Source organism: Ursus maritimus, unplaced genomic scaffold, assembly GCF_017311325.1.
Source record: "Ursus maritimus isolate PB19 unplaced genomic scaffold, ASM1731132v1 scaffold_1, whole genome shotgun sequence".
Classification (NCBI taxonomy): Eukaryota; Metazoa; Chordata; class Mammalia; order Carnivora; family Ursidae; genus Ursus; species Ursus maritimus.
In genome coordinates this window covers 3,741,402-3,752,423 of record NW_024423343.1, presented here as the reverse complement: position 1 = coordinate 3,752,423, position 11,022 = coordinate 3,741,402, and the positions used below count along the sequence as shown (strand labels likewise).

General features: G+C 52.8%; 1 protein-coding gene and 1 long non-coding RNA gene across 2 annotated transcripts in view; one reads left to right on the top strand and one right to left on the bottom strand.

The window, feature by feature from the left end:
* Positions 1-11,022, top strand: part of MLPH (melanophilin) — a 42,453-nt gene that overhangs the window by 7,887 nt on the left and 23,544 nt on the right. The gene's annotated exons all lie outside the window — the stretch shown is intronic.
* LOC103662631 lies at positions 1,584-8,921 on the bottom strand. Its single transcript, XR_005837041.1, has 5 exons — positions 8,726-8,921; positions 8,399-8,574; positions 6,174-6,259; positions 5,399-5,561; positions 1,584-4,124 (listed from the first exon to the last, which is right to left on the bottom strand). It is a non-coding gene; the product is annotated as an uncharacterized LOC103662631 (long non-coding RNA).

The following is an 11,022-nucleotide window of genomic DNA, read 5'->3' as shown; positions in this document are numbered from 1 at the left end:
GCGACTGTCTGAAAGAGCACTCCAGGCAGAGGCGGAGAGGAGGTAGGACAGGAGTGGGCGTCCGCCGTGTGGGGCCGGACGGGCCTCTACAGGACTCGGGCCTTCGGAGTCCCAGCCCGTCAAGCAGGGGATCGAGACCTGGCTTGTGCTCTACGAGAAATGGTCAGGTGTACTTTGAGGGCGGAACCAGCAGGTCTGCCCAGGACCGGACGTGCAGGCGCCAAGGGCGACTCCAGGGTCGCTGCCTGAGTAGCTGGGAGGATGGGTTGTCCCCGCCTCCCCAGGGAAGGCGAGGTGGAGCAGGTTTGGGGGAAATCAGGGAAGGGTTCAGACACGTTGCGGTTAAGCTGCCTGTTGGACGTTAGGTGGACGAGTGGATGCCACGTGTGCTGGCCAGGAGCCCAGAAGGGCTTGTGGAGTTTCCACCAATAGATGGTATTTGTATCAGGTTCCTGGGGCTGCCATCATCACTGTAAATTTAGTGGCTTACCATGCATACATTTCTCATAGTTCTGGAGGTCAGAAGTCTTAAGGTCAAGGTGTCAGCAGGCCTGCATTCCTTCTAGAACTTCCAGGGAGGAATCTCTGTCCGTGCCTTTCCCAGCTTCCAGAGGCACCTGCCCTCCTTGGTGCCTGGCCCTGCCTCTGTCCTCAGGGCCGTCAGCATGGCATCCAGCCCCCACTCCGCTTTCATCCTCTTTCTCCCTCTGCCCCTCGTAAGGACCTGTGATGACACTAGGCCCACCCAGATGACCCAGAGTCACCTCCCCGCCTCAGGATCCTTCACTTAATCATGTCTGCAGAGTTCCTTTTGTCGGGTGAGGTGACGTATTTACAGGTCCCAGGAACTAGGAACACTGGACAGTTTTCACGTGGGAGGAGCGTTATTCGACTGACCCCAGTGTGTCGTCACCAGGCAGGAGGAGACCCCCGCAGGAGGGAGTACAGAGAGAGGAAGACAGGGCCCCCAAGGAGGCAGCGAAGGACCAGCGGTGAGGGGAGCTCTGAGTCTCAACACAGAACAAAGTCCCTAACAATGGACAAGCCACTTAAGAAAGAAGCATGGTTCCGCCTGGCGACCCCAGTGTCAGCAGGGAGCGGCCCGGGTCAGTGCGGCCGAGGCCTCCCGCTGCCTCTCTGTGCACCCTCCCCCACCCCCTGTTCTGCTCTGGGCTCCCAAGTCACCCCCTGGGTTTTGGTCATGAGGCTCCTTCCACCCTGCTGGCCTCTGGGGACTGCCAGCCCCTAACGCACCCTCACGAGACCTCACCCTGGAGCGCACGGCAGGCCTTGACCTGACCTGACTTCCAAGTCCCAAGCAGGGGCCTGTGTTCCAGCCTTCTGTCTCTGCCTCTGGTGACCACACTTCTCCACATGCCGAAGCCCCTCCCTTTCTTCCCCTTCTTCCTGTGAACACTCTAGTGTCCTCTCACTCTTACCCAGAGCCGCTCCCCTGCCCTGGCTGTGTCCAACTGGCTCTGCCCAGGGCCACGACACTCGTGCCAGCAAAGCCAGCCTAGCCTTCCCTCTTGACAGCACCCCCTTCCCCAGGGATGGACCAAACCCTGCCTCCAGGCAGCCCAGCGGTTGTCGACTTTTATTTTAAATGTATGTAGAAACACAGATAAATGGAAAGGTTGGGAACCCAGCTGTCAGGGAGCAGAGGGAGGACCACCTGGGCCAGGTCCCAAGCAGCAGCCTCTTTCCCAGATACCCTTGAGCTGGGCTGCTTCTCCTTGGTGTGGACAGCTGAAGTGGGTTTTGCCAAAATCCCTGTGTTTCTTGCATGAAGGGGAGTCCCTTCTGTCATCCATCATTCTTTACTGTCACATTTCTTGCGTCATTTCACGTTGCCAAGAGGAGACAGGCCCAGGTGAACTCTCAACGCTGTTGGAAACAGAAGGCTCCTACAAGGATATGACCCTGACTCCCGCTGTGCGCCAGGCCAGGCCCCCGGGCCAGTTATGGTCAGGGTGACCCCCTCATTCAGAAGTGTCTGACGCTGTGTGCTCGGAAAGGGCCAGCTCTGGAAGCGGAAGGCGGGGGCGTGGCGGGATTGGCCTGCTCTGCTGTGTCTGCTGGGCCTGCCATGTGCTCGGGGGTGGGCTTGTTAAGTCCCCGCTGCCAGACAGGAGGAGGCTGTCTGGGGCATGTTAATGCAGTGTTGTCCTGCCCCTGGCAGTGCCAGCGTGCAGAGAGGCTGTGGCCGGGAAAGTCTGTGTCGCGGTGACATTGAGCCGAGAGCAGTGAAGCCCAGTGGCATTACCGTGACTGGTTCTCGCTGTGCAAACAGGGATCTAGCCGGTGATACGTTTGGGAAGTAAAGAGTCAATCTGGGAGGGAGGAGGAGGGGAAGGGTTTTTATAGTTCTTATCATTTTTGAAGGTTTCGTGTCTTGTTCACTGTGCTGTTCGTTAAATACGCAACAAAAAGTAAAGCTGCCTCCCACTGCGAGGAACCTTTTCTGCAGTGTCCCCCGACCCCGGGCCGCCGCAGGGCCCAGGCATGTGGTCCCGAGGCACGAGGGTGGGCGTGATGAGTGCCATGAGGTCAGAACACATGGGTTCAAGTTCGGCCCAGACAGACAGTTCTGCTGAGAAAGGGCACGGCTCAGACCAGCTGAAAATAAAGACTCTGGGTTCTTGACACCGGAACTGGTTCTGCAGAGCTGTTGGCTAATGTGCCAGCGCTCCGGGTCTCTGATCCGTGAACCGGCCAGGGGCCGAGCGCAGAAATTGGTCCTCCGGTGACCACGAGGTGGGTGGCCGTGACAAACCGAGCAGCCCGGGAATCGCTCACATGGGTTTCTGATGTCTTTGCCATCGTCCAAAAGGAATGCGCAGTAAGTGGCTCGGCTCGAGGAACCTACCACAGTCCCTGATAGAGCTGAGCACGTGGGGAAGCTCGCGAAACCGAGGACACGTTCAGTAAATGGAAAGAACTTTCCTTTCCTGAAACTGCTTCAGGTGGACACTGTGTAGGGGCCTGATTGGCTGGGAGCAAATTTGCCAAACAACCAGACCACCGAATATCCCAGTTGGAAAACAGACAACAACCATATTTCTTTTACTATTTACAAGTTAACAGAAATGGGTATTAGGTGGAGTTGTCCCCAGACGTGAAAGTGCCAGTCTGCCGCGAAGGATGTGGGGACGGGACCCGGTAAAGACCCAGCACCGGCTCCCACGCTGTAGGCACAACGCGCCTTAGGGTGTCCTCCAGCAAAGCACGTGACCAGTGAGCTGGCCCGATCCCCCATATCTGGGAGGAGAGACAACACGGATGCCTTTCCTCCAAATCGCCTGGAAGGAGTTTCTGAGGGTCTAGCTCCTGGGTGGCGGGAACCTCGTAGGGAGCACCCCAAATGGGTGGCTTTCCTTGCAGGCTGTTTCGGGAGGTGGACAAGAGGGGGGGGCATGCCGTCTTTGATGCTGCCCCAGGCACAGAGAAATCTCTCCCCGAAGTTGGCGTGTGGGACCAGGAACTTGGGAGTGGGGTGTTTACTGTACAGGGTGTCCTGTGATTCCTGGCGTCCCATCAGGACGTGATGCCGGACTCCAAAGAACCCAAAATGCAAAGATAGACAAAATTAGGATGTTAACAACATTGGTATCAGTTGGGTGGTTTAGGATAGATTTAACTTACTCCCTGTTTCCTACCATCGAGTCCTGAGCGGTGGGCTGTATAACGAGGACGTGTGTCTTGCTGTGGATGAACTTGGAGCCTTAAAGTGGGGCAGACCCTCGTGTGAGAGAATGGCCCTCTTCATGCCGAGTCGGCTCCCTGGTGCGGGGCCTGGGCTGGGAGCTGTCCCAGGGGCAAGGGACATGAAACGTAGGATTGTCTCAGTTCCACGAAGACTGTTCGGTTGCATGCTATTGCTGATAATATTGTTAAATGGATAAAATAGAAATAAAAATACTTTCTCAACATGACGAAAGTATCCCTCAAGCAGTACTCATCAGGGTACATTAACGTTAGAAACAAGAAAAGGATTTCTGTCATCAGCACTCTACACTGCTAATTTAGCAGTGTTCTCGAGGGGCTGGCCGATGTGAAATAAATCCTAGGGACGAAGAGAGCCAAAGCTCTTATCTGCAGATGTAAAAACCCAAGGTAGTTCTCTGTAAAACCAAGAAAAAAGAGAATTTAGTAGTCTGGCTAATTACAAAAGAATATAAAAGAAAAATCGGGGTCCCCTTCTTAGACATCAAAAATAATCCGTTAGAAAATATATAGAAAAAAATTCTACTTATAATAAAAAATATGAGATACCCAAAAATATACATATCAGCAATGTGCAAAAGCAGTATGAAGAATAGCACAAAACCTTATGGAGCAACGTCCGAAAACGTTAAGTAAACAGCAAGTGACACCACGTGCTCTAGGTACAGCACAAGCATCTTACTGCAGGGGGATTAATGAGCCACAATCCCAGTTGAATTCCCAAGACACTTTGGGGGACTAGAGAAAATGGTATGGAAAAATAAAGATGTAAGCTAGGACGGTTTGAATGAAAGGAGTAAGAAGGGCTTTGTTCCGGGAGATCATTTGTTTCAGGGCTACGTTAATTAAAATAAAGTGGTCCTTCACAGATGTCACCAATGAAACAAGGACAGGTCCAAAATACAACAAAGTACGTGTATCAATTTCTACGACAACAAAGGTAACACTTCATACCTGTCGGAAAGGCTAGTTTGGGGACAGTTGACCTCCAGCAGGGGTGAGGGTTTATCTCAGATTTTTCACTGAAATGTTAAAAATGTAAAACCTGTAACTAGGAATATTCCTGAGAGAGAATATAGATAAGTACATGTAGAATCTTGAAGTAGAAGAACCTAGGCATGACCACACAGGCGGAAATCACAACAGGAACTGATCAATACGTATCGACGAAATCAATATGGACGTACGAAATTTAAAAGAAAATTTAGGGGCGCCTGGGTGGCACAGCGGTTAAGTGTCTGCCTTCGGCTCAGGGCGTGATCCCGGCGTTCTGGGATCGAGCCCCACATAAGGCTCCTCCGCTGGGAGCCTGCTTCTTCCTCTCCCACTCCTCCTGCTTGTGTTCCCTCTCTCGCTGGCTGCCTCTATCTCTGTTGAATAAATAAATAAAATCTTAAAAAAAAAAAAGAAAATTTAAACTTTTAAGAAGAAGAAACAATCTAATAGAAATGGCAAGGATTCCTATCCTTGCTATGTAAGGAGCTTCTTAAAATAAAAAAGATAAGTCAGTCTTCCAAATTAGAAAAACACACATACAAAAAAACCCCCAAAACAATGAAATAGGAAAAGGATATGAACAGGAAATTCATCAAATAAGAAATGCACTTGGCCAATAAACATGAAGAAATAACTCAAAGAATAACAGGAGAAACACAAACTAATCAAAATATACCGTTTTCACGTATTTGCAAAGATGAATGAGAATCCCAGTGGTCAGCCCGGCTGATGGGTGCAGGCAAATGAGACCTTTGCAGAGGCCAGTCTGGCATAACGCAGCGAAAGCCCGAAACAGGTGCTCATCCCTTGAGCCAGCGAGCTCTTTGCTAAAAGTCATGCTAAGAGAGAAGCAGGAGAGGATAGTCCAAGGATCATAAGAGTGAAGAACTTCATGTCCAAAATTACAAATTTTCACTAAATAACCAACTTTAACCATGAATTCAACAATGGATTACTTGGCCCCCATTAAAAATAAAGCTGTAGCAATGAATCTTCATGACCAGTTCACGAGCTATTAACTGGAAAAAGCAGATTGTGAAAATTATGGGTTTATGTCATTTCACTTTTTAAAAATGCATAGAAAAGTCTAATAATAACGGAGGCTCTGCGCTCGCGGAGTTTTTTCTCACTGTGCTCCTCCGCACTCACGTCTGGGGGTCTAGCCCCTACTGTTTCTTTTGCTGATCCTCCTGGACCCCGAGTATTCACGTTCGGAGGGTCCAGGGCCCCCACCTCAGCTCTGCTCTGTGCACACTCCCTCCCTGAGGGATGGTCACCGTGCCCTGCTGCTAATGCCCCCTAGACCCACGCTGCCCCAGGGGAACGAGGAACTGAGCTCCGTCCGCTCTCCGGGGCGGCGGCCAGTGGCCACCTGCACCTGTTAAGCTCTTGAAGTGTGACGGACGCAGCTGGAGAACCAACTTTGTCCTTTTTTTCTCATTGTAACTGACCGAAATAGCTCCATGTGCCTCGTGGCTGCCATATTGGATGGTGCAAGTCCCAGATGACGCCCTCAGCCGAGAACTTTCCTCTGAACCTGTGAGGCATGTAGACAAATGGATGCTGAGCGCCTCGGCCAGGGGTCTAACCAGCATCGCTAACACAACGTGTCTAAGACAGGTCTTCATTCCTCCAAGGCCCCCACTTCCCCATCTTGGAATCAGCCTCGTTGCTGAGGTCAAGTGCCCAGGAAGCATGGTCGCTTCCACTCCTTCCCTCTCACCCACATTTCATGCCTCGAAGAGCCCTGTTGGCTCAGCCTTCAAAATAAATCCCAGCTGTGGCTCGCCGGCCACACAGAGCGGCCCCGGTTCATCCCAGCCCATCTCTCTTCTGGACATCTCCCCTCCACCCTCCCTGCCCCGCTGTCTTTCTCCCCATGGCCCTCAGGAGTCACCTTTCCTCCAGTCTCCCTATTGCACTCTCCTTCACCTCACTGGCATCCCTTCTCAGACACCACCTCCCCAGAGAAACCTCCCTGGATTGCCCCTTCTAAAATAGCCACCTCCAGACACCACTTCTTTCTGCTTCGCCTGCTGGATCTCCCTCTGCAGCACTTAGGGCTCTTCTAATATATGAGTCATGTGCTTGTTGAGTAGAATCTGTCTTCCCAGCCATGTCTAAGCCCAGTGAGGGCTCCACTTCGTCACTAAGCCGGGCACAGTGCCTGACCACGGAAAGACTCACGGCTGTCTTTGAATGTGCACAGACCCATGTGCACTGGGTCTTTGTCTGTGTTACCTCATTTCCTCCCTAGACAGGCTTGCCACGCAGCTGCTCTTACTATGCACATTTCTAGGAGGACGCTGAGGAAGGGCCAGGCTCCCTGGCTGTGACGAATGTCGGGAAATGGGTAATTGTGGGACTGTGTGGGGGAGGGGGGTCCCCTCTAAGTGTTCAACATTCATCCTCGTTATTCGTTATTCGGGTATTAAGGAGTCTTAGCTACCTAAGGAAACCCCCTTGAAGGGACCATGCAGGGAATAGCCCAGCTGTTTAACTCGCTCCATCTGGGGAAGAGCAGGTGCTGGGGATGCCTGCATCCTCCACCCGACGGACGTGCGCCACAGGGAGAGAGGCGAGCCTTCACCTGGCGTTGTGCAGCCTGTACTCACTGCCGGTTTGTGAGCTGCCTCCCGGGCTCTGGGGAGTTGGCGGGCTGCAGAGCTGCGCCCCCATCTACGGGGGTGGCCTCTCTCTCAGCTGCATCCTGCTGGAAAGGATCGGGTCATCCCAAAGCACAGGGGGAGCGAGAGTGCTCAGCGCCCATGGTGACTCACGCCCTGGGTGAGGAGGGAGCTTACCTAAATAGCACACCCTGTTTTCAAGGGCACAGCCCGAAAATCAAATATTAGGCCTGCAAACCTTCTCCCGAAAGGCAAACAGGTGGAACTGTGGATTCGCAATCTCTGCAAACAGATCGGGGTTCCTGAGACGCTCTCTGAAAGCTCTCCTGGCCTGAGATGTGAACAAACGAGGCTGGTGCTAGCAGTAGTGCCACCAAGGGGTGTGAGGTCCCCCTCGCTGGGCGGCGTGGCACCACAACAGACGCTCCGAGGGCCGCACTGCCCCTGGAGGGTGGGCTCAGCCTGAGAGCGCTGCCCGGACTGGCTGTCGCAGCAGCGAACTGGTCAGCCCTGTCCTGTTTGTCGCCCTGTGATCAGGCTCTCAACTATCCTCACGCTTTGCTGTCCTTCAGCTGTGACTGACTGTCCTGCTTCGTTCGGCCGCCGTGCAACAATCTAGCATCTCGATTCTGTGACTCATTGGTGCCTTCGGGCCCCAACACCCTGTTCTTAGGGTCACACCTGGGATTCGTCTCTCCATCTGGTACACATCTGCAGGTTATTTTCTCAGGAAGGGCACGGGCTATGGAGTTGACATTCGGGAATCTCTTGGCTGGGAGTAAGATCTCTGCTCACCCACTTTCCTTCAGAATTCTGGCAGAATAACACGCCCCCAAAGACACTCATGTCCTGACCCCCCGAATCTGTGGTTGGGTCAGATTACGTGCCAAAGGAGAATGCATTTGCAGATGCAACGAAGGCTGCTGATCAGCGGGCCTGGACTTGGGGAGACAGTCCTGGGCTACCCGGCTGGGCCCACGGTGACTACAAGGGGCCCTGTGGGAGGAAGGAAGCGGGGAGGCAGGACAGCGCGGTGAGGGGCACCCCACCTGCTGTGCTGGCTCTGAAGGTTAGAGAAGGGGCCTCGGGCCAGTGGTACGCCCTCGGGACACTGCAAAGAGCGAGAGAACAGATTCTCCCCTAGAGCCTTCTGGAAGGATTACCATCCTGCCAACACTTTGATGGTGGCCCCGTGACACCCACGTCAGGCTTCGGACCTCCAGAGCTGTCAGATAAAAAGTCGGAGTTATTTTAAGCCGTGGAGGGTGTGGGCCTTTGCTAGAGCAGCCACAGGAAACGGCCCTGTGGCTTCCAGCTTCCTCCCGCCACCTGCCCGCCACTCGTGCTCCCCCAGCGCGAGCCCGCAGTGTCCTGACCGAGCAATGTGGGCCGTCTGCGTGTGTGCGGCCTGCAGTCCAGCAGCTCCTGATCTGAAGACCCAGCTCCTTTTCTTCTCCTGCTTGGGAGGGTGTTCGTGTATTTTTCCAGTGATCACTGCTTCCGTGGCCTGGTCAAAACTCACAGCCAACCAAGCTGTGCAGAGAAGAGCGGTTCGTTTATGCCCTGAGATTGCTCGTGGGCCCCACCGCCCGGGCGGAAGACGGCTGCAGCTTCCTCTCTGGTATCAACCCTCTGCTCGCTTACACTGACTCTTCACGGCCTAGTCTTGTGTTTCAGAGTCCCCCATCCCCACACCCCCTGCTTTTGGCCCTCGGGGTGATAGAGTTGCTGGGGTCTTGGTTCTGCACACTGCCCACTGGCTCCTTGCTGGTCCCTGAGGCAGCGTGGAGGGTCAGGTCTGCTTCCAGAATGAGGACCATCGCTCATGAATCGTCCCAGTCAGGCGTTGGGAGCAGCTGGCAGCCGCCACTGAGATCCCTGATCCTAGCCATCAGCCTCACGTGCTGTGACCTCTTCACGCCAGCCCAAGACCGCCAGTCCCCGGGCCTCTCAGCACCTCATGCTTTCCTGCAGGGACAGGGTCTAAGGATCGCCTAACCCAAGACGCAGTGGGCAGAAGGCCTGGTCGAGCTCATCCCTCTTTCAATGGCTGCTGGGGAACGTGGCCCCCGTGTCCTCCTCCCAAGCTGACCCTGGAGAGCGCACCACTCACCCCTGGGTCCTGGGCTTTCCCCAGTACTCACACCGTGCTCCCCTCCGGATTTTCCCTGAAGAGGGGGAGAGCAAGGACGCGTGGGTCTGCCCTCTTCACATCATCCCTAGCCTTTCTCCCTTCCACACCCAGTCATGGCCAAGAGGAGACTTGCCTTCCCCTTCCTGTCTTGAAAGGGCATTCCTTGCACCAGACCCGCCTTGTCCTGCGAAGTCACTAAGCCCCTCTTGAGAACAGCAGGCATCTCCCCTCCACTCTGGGTTCTGGATGTTGGCGCCCCAGGGCGGGCTGGAAGTCGGAGGGCAGGGCACAGTGCTGTGGATTTCTGATCCCAGGGTCTCCCCTCTGCCGAGCTTCTCCTCCATCCGTCCCTGATTCCACCGCCAACTCCGTCTCTCCTCGTGCCCGTCCCTTCATCCTTTCCTCTGCATCTGGGGAAGCAAACTTGCTTCAGAATCAGCCTTTCTCGAGCATTTCGGCCTCAGACTCCCTTTACAGAGAGCCCCAAAGAGCATACGTTCATATGGATTACATATGTCAATATTGACCCTATCGGAAATTAAAACCAGGCATTTAAAAAATATTCATTCATTCATTTAAAAATAACAATAGTAAAACTTACACATTAACATAAATAACATTTTTCTAAAAAATAACTTTTCCCAAAACCAATGAGAAGACCGACGTGTTCTGGTATTTTTGGAGATCCCTTCCATGTCCGGTGTAATAGGAGGTGGCTGAATTCTCGTTTCGGCTTCTGTTTTGAATGTATTGGAATATGTTGTTTTGGCTGAAGAATTTTTTTAAAAATCTAGCCTCCTACCGACATGTAGTTGGAAAAAAGGGGTGTGTTTCAGAGTCTTCCCAGATGATTATGGACATTGTGCTTCGATATTACAAAGGAACCCAGCAACTGGTGATTTCTTAAAGGTAGTTGCACGGTGGGATCTGAACGTGTATCAGTGAACTAAAACCCATTGATCTGTCCTGCACTCAAAGTGCATCTTGCACCCCTGTGTGGTTTTGTCACACCAAATACAGTTTCCAGATGGTGACACATTTCATTATACACCGAAAAAATCCCATGGGTTACCATCACCACTGATGTCATCAGCAACCTCCAAGTGCTGGACACTGTCAGGCTCACGGTGGCAGACATAAACTTCCCAAGGTTCTTCTTCGTGCTCAAAGAAGAGTTTTGTCATTGGCCACAAATATTGTCACTTGTTTTCCTCGAGGTGACGGGCTCACTGTGTTCATTTCTAAGAGAAAGTCTGACAAACACCCACGTTTATCTTCCAGTTGTTCTTTTAAGTAAAAATGATGCTTCGTGAAAAAAGATTCTAGTTCATGTTGGAACTCCAGCCATTGGCTGCTTCCTTACATCAAGACCCCGGTGGTGCTTCAGGATGTAGCAGAAATGCCTTCCGTGCATGCTTCTCATTTCTTCACACGGGATATTAAAAAGACACATGCTCAAAGGTCAAGGTTTAATCAGATGAGTAACTGTTATTGTAGCATCGAGGACCTACCTTTAGTCAGAACACACTTCATCAAAGA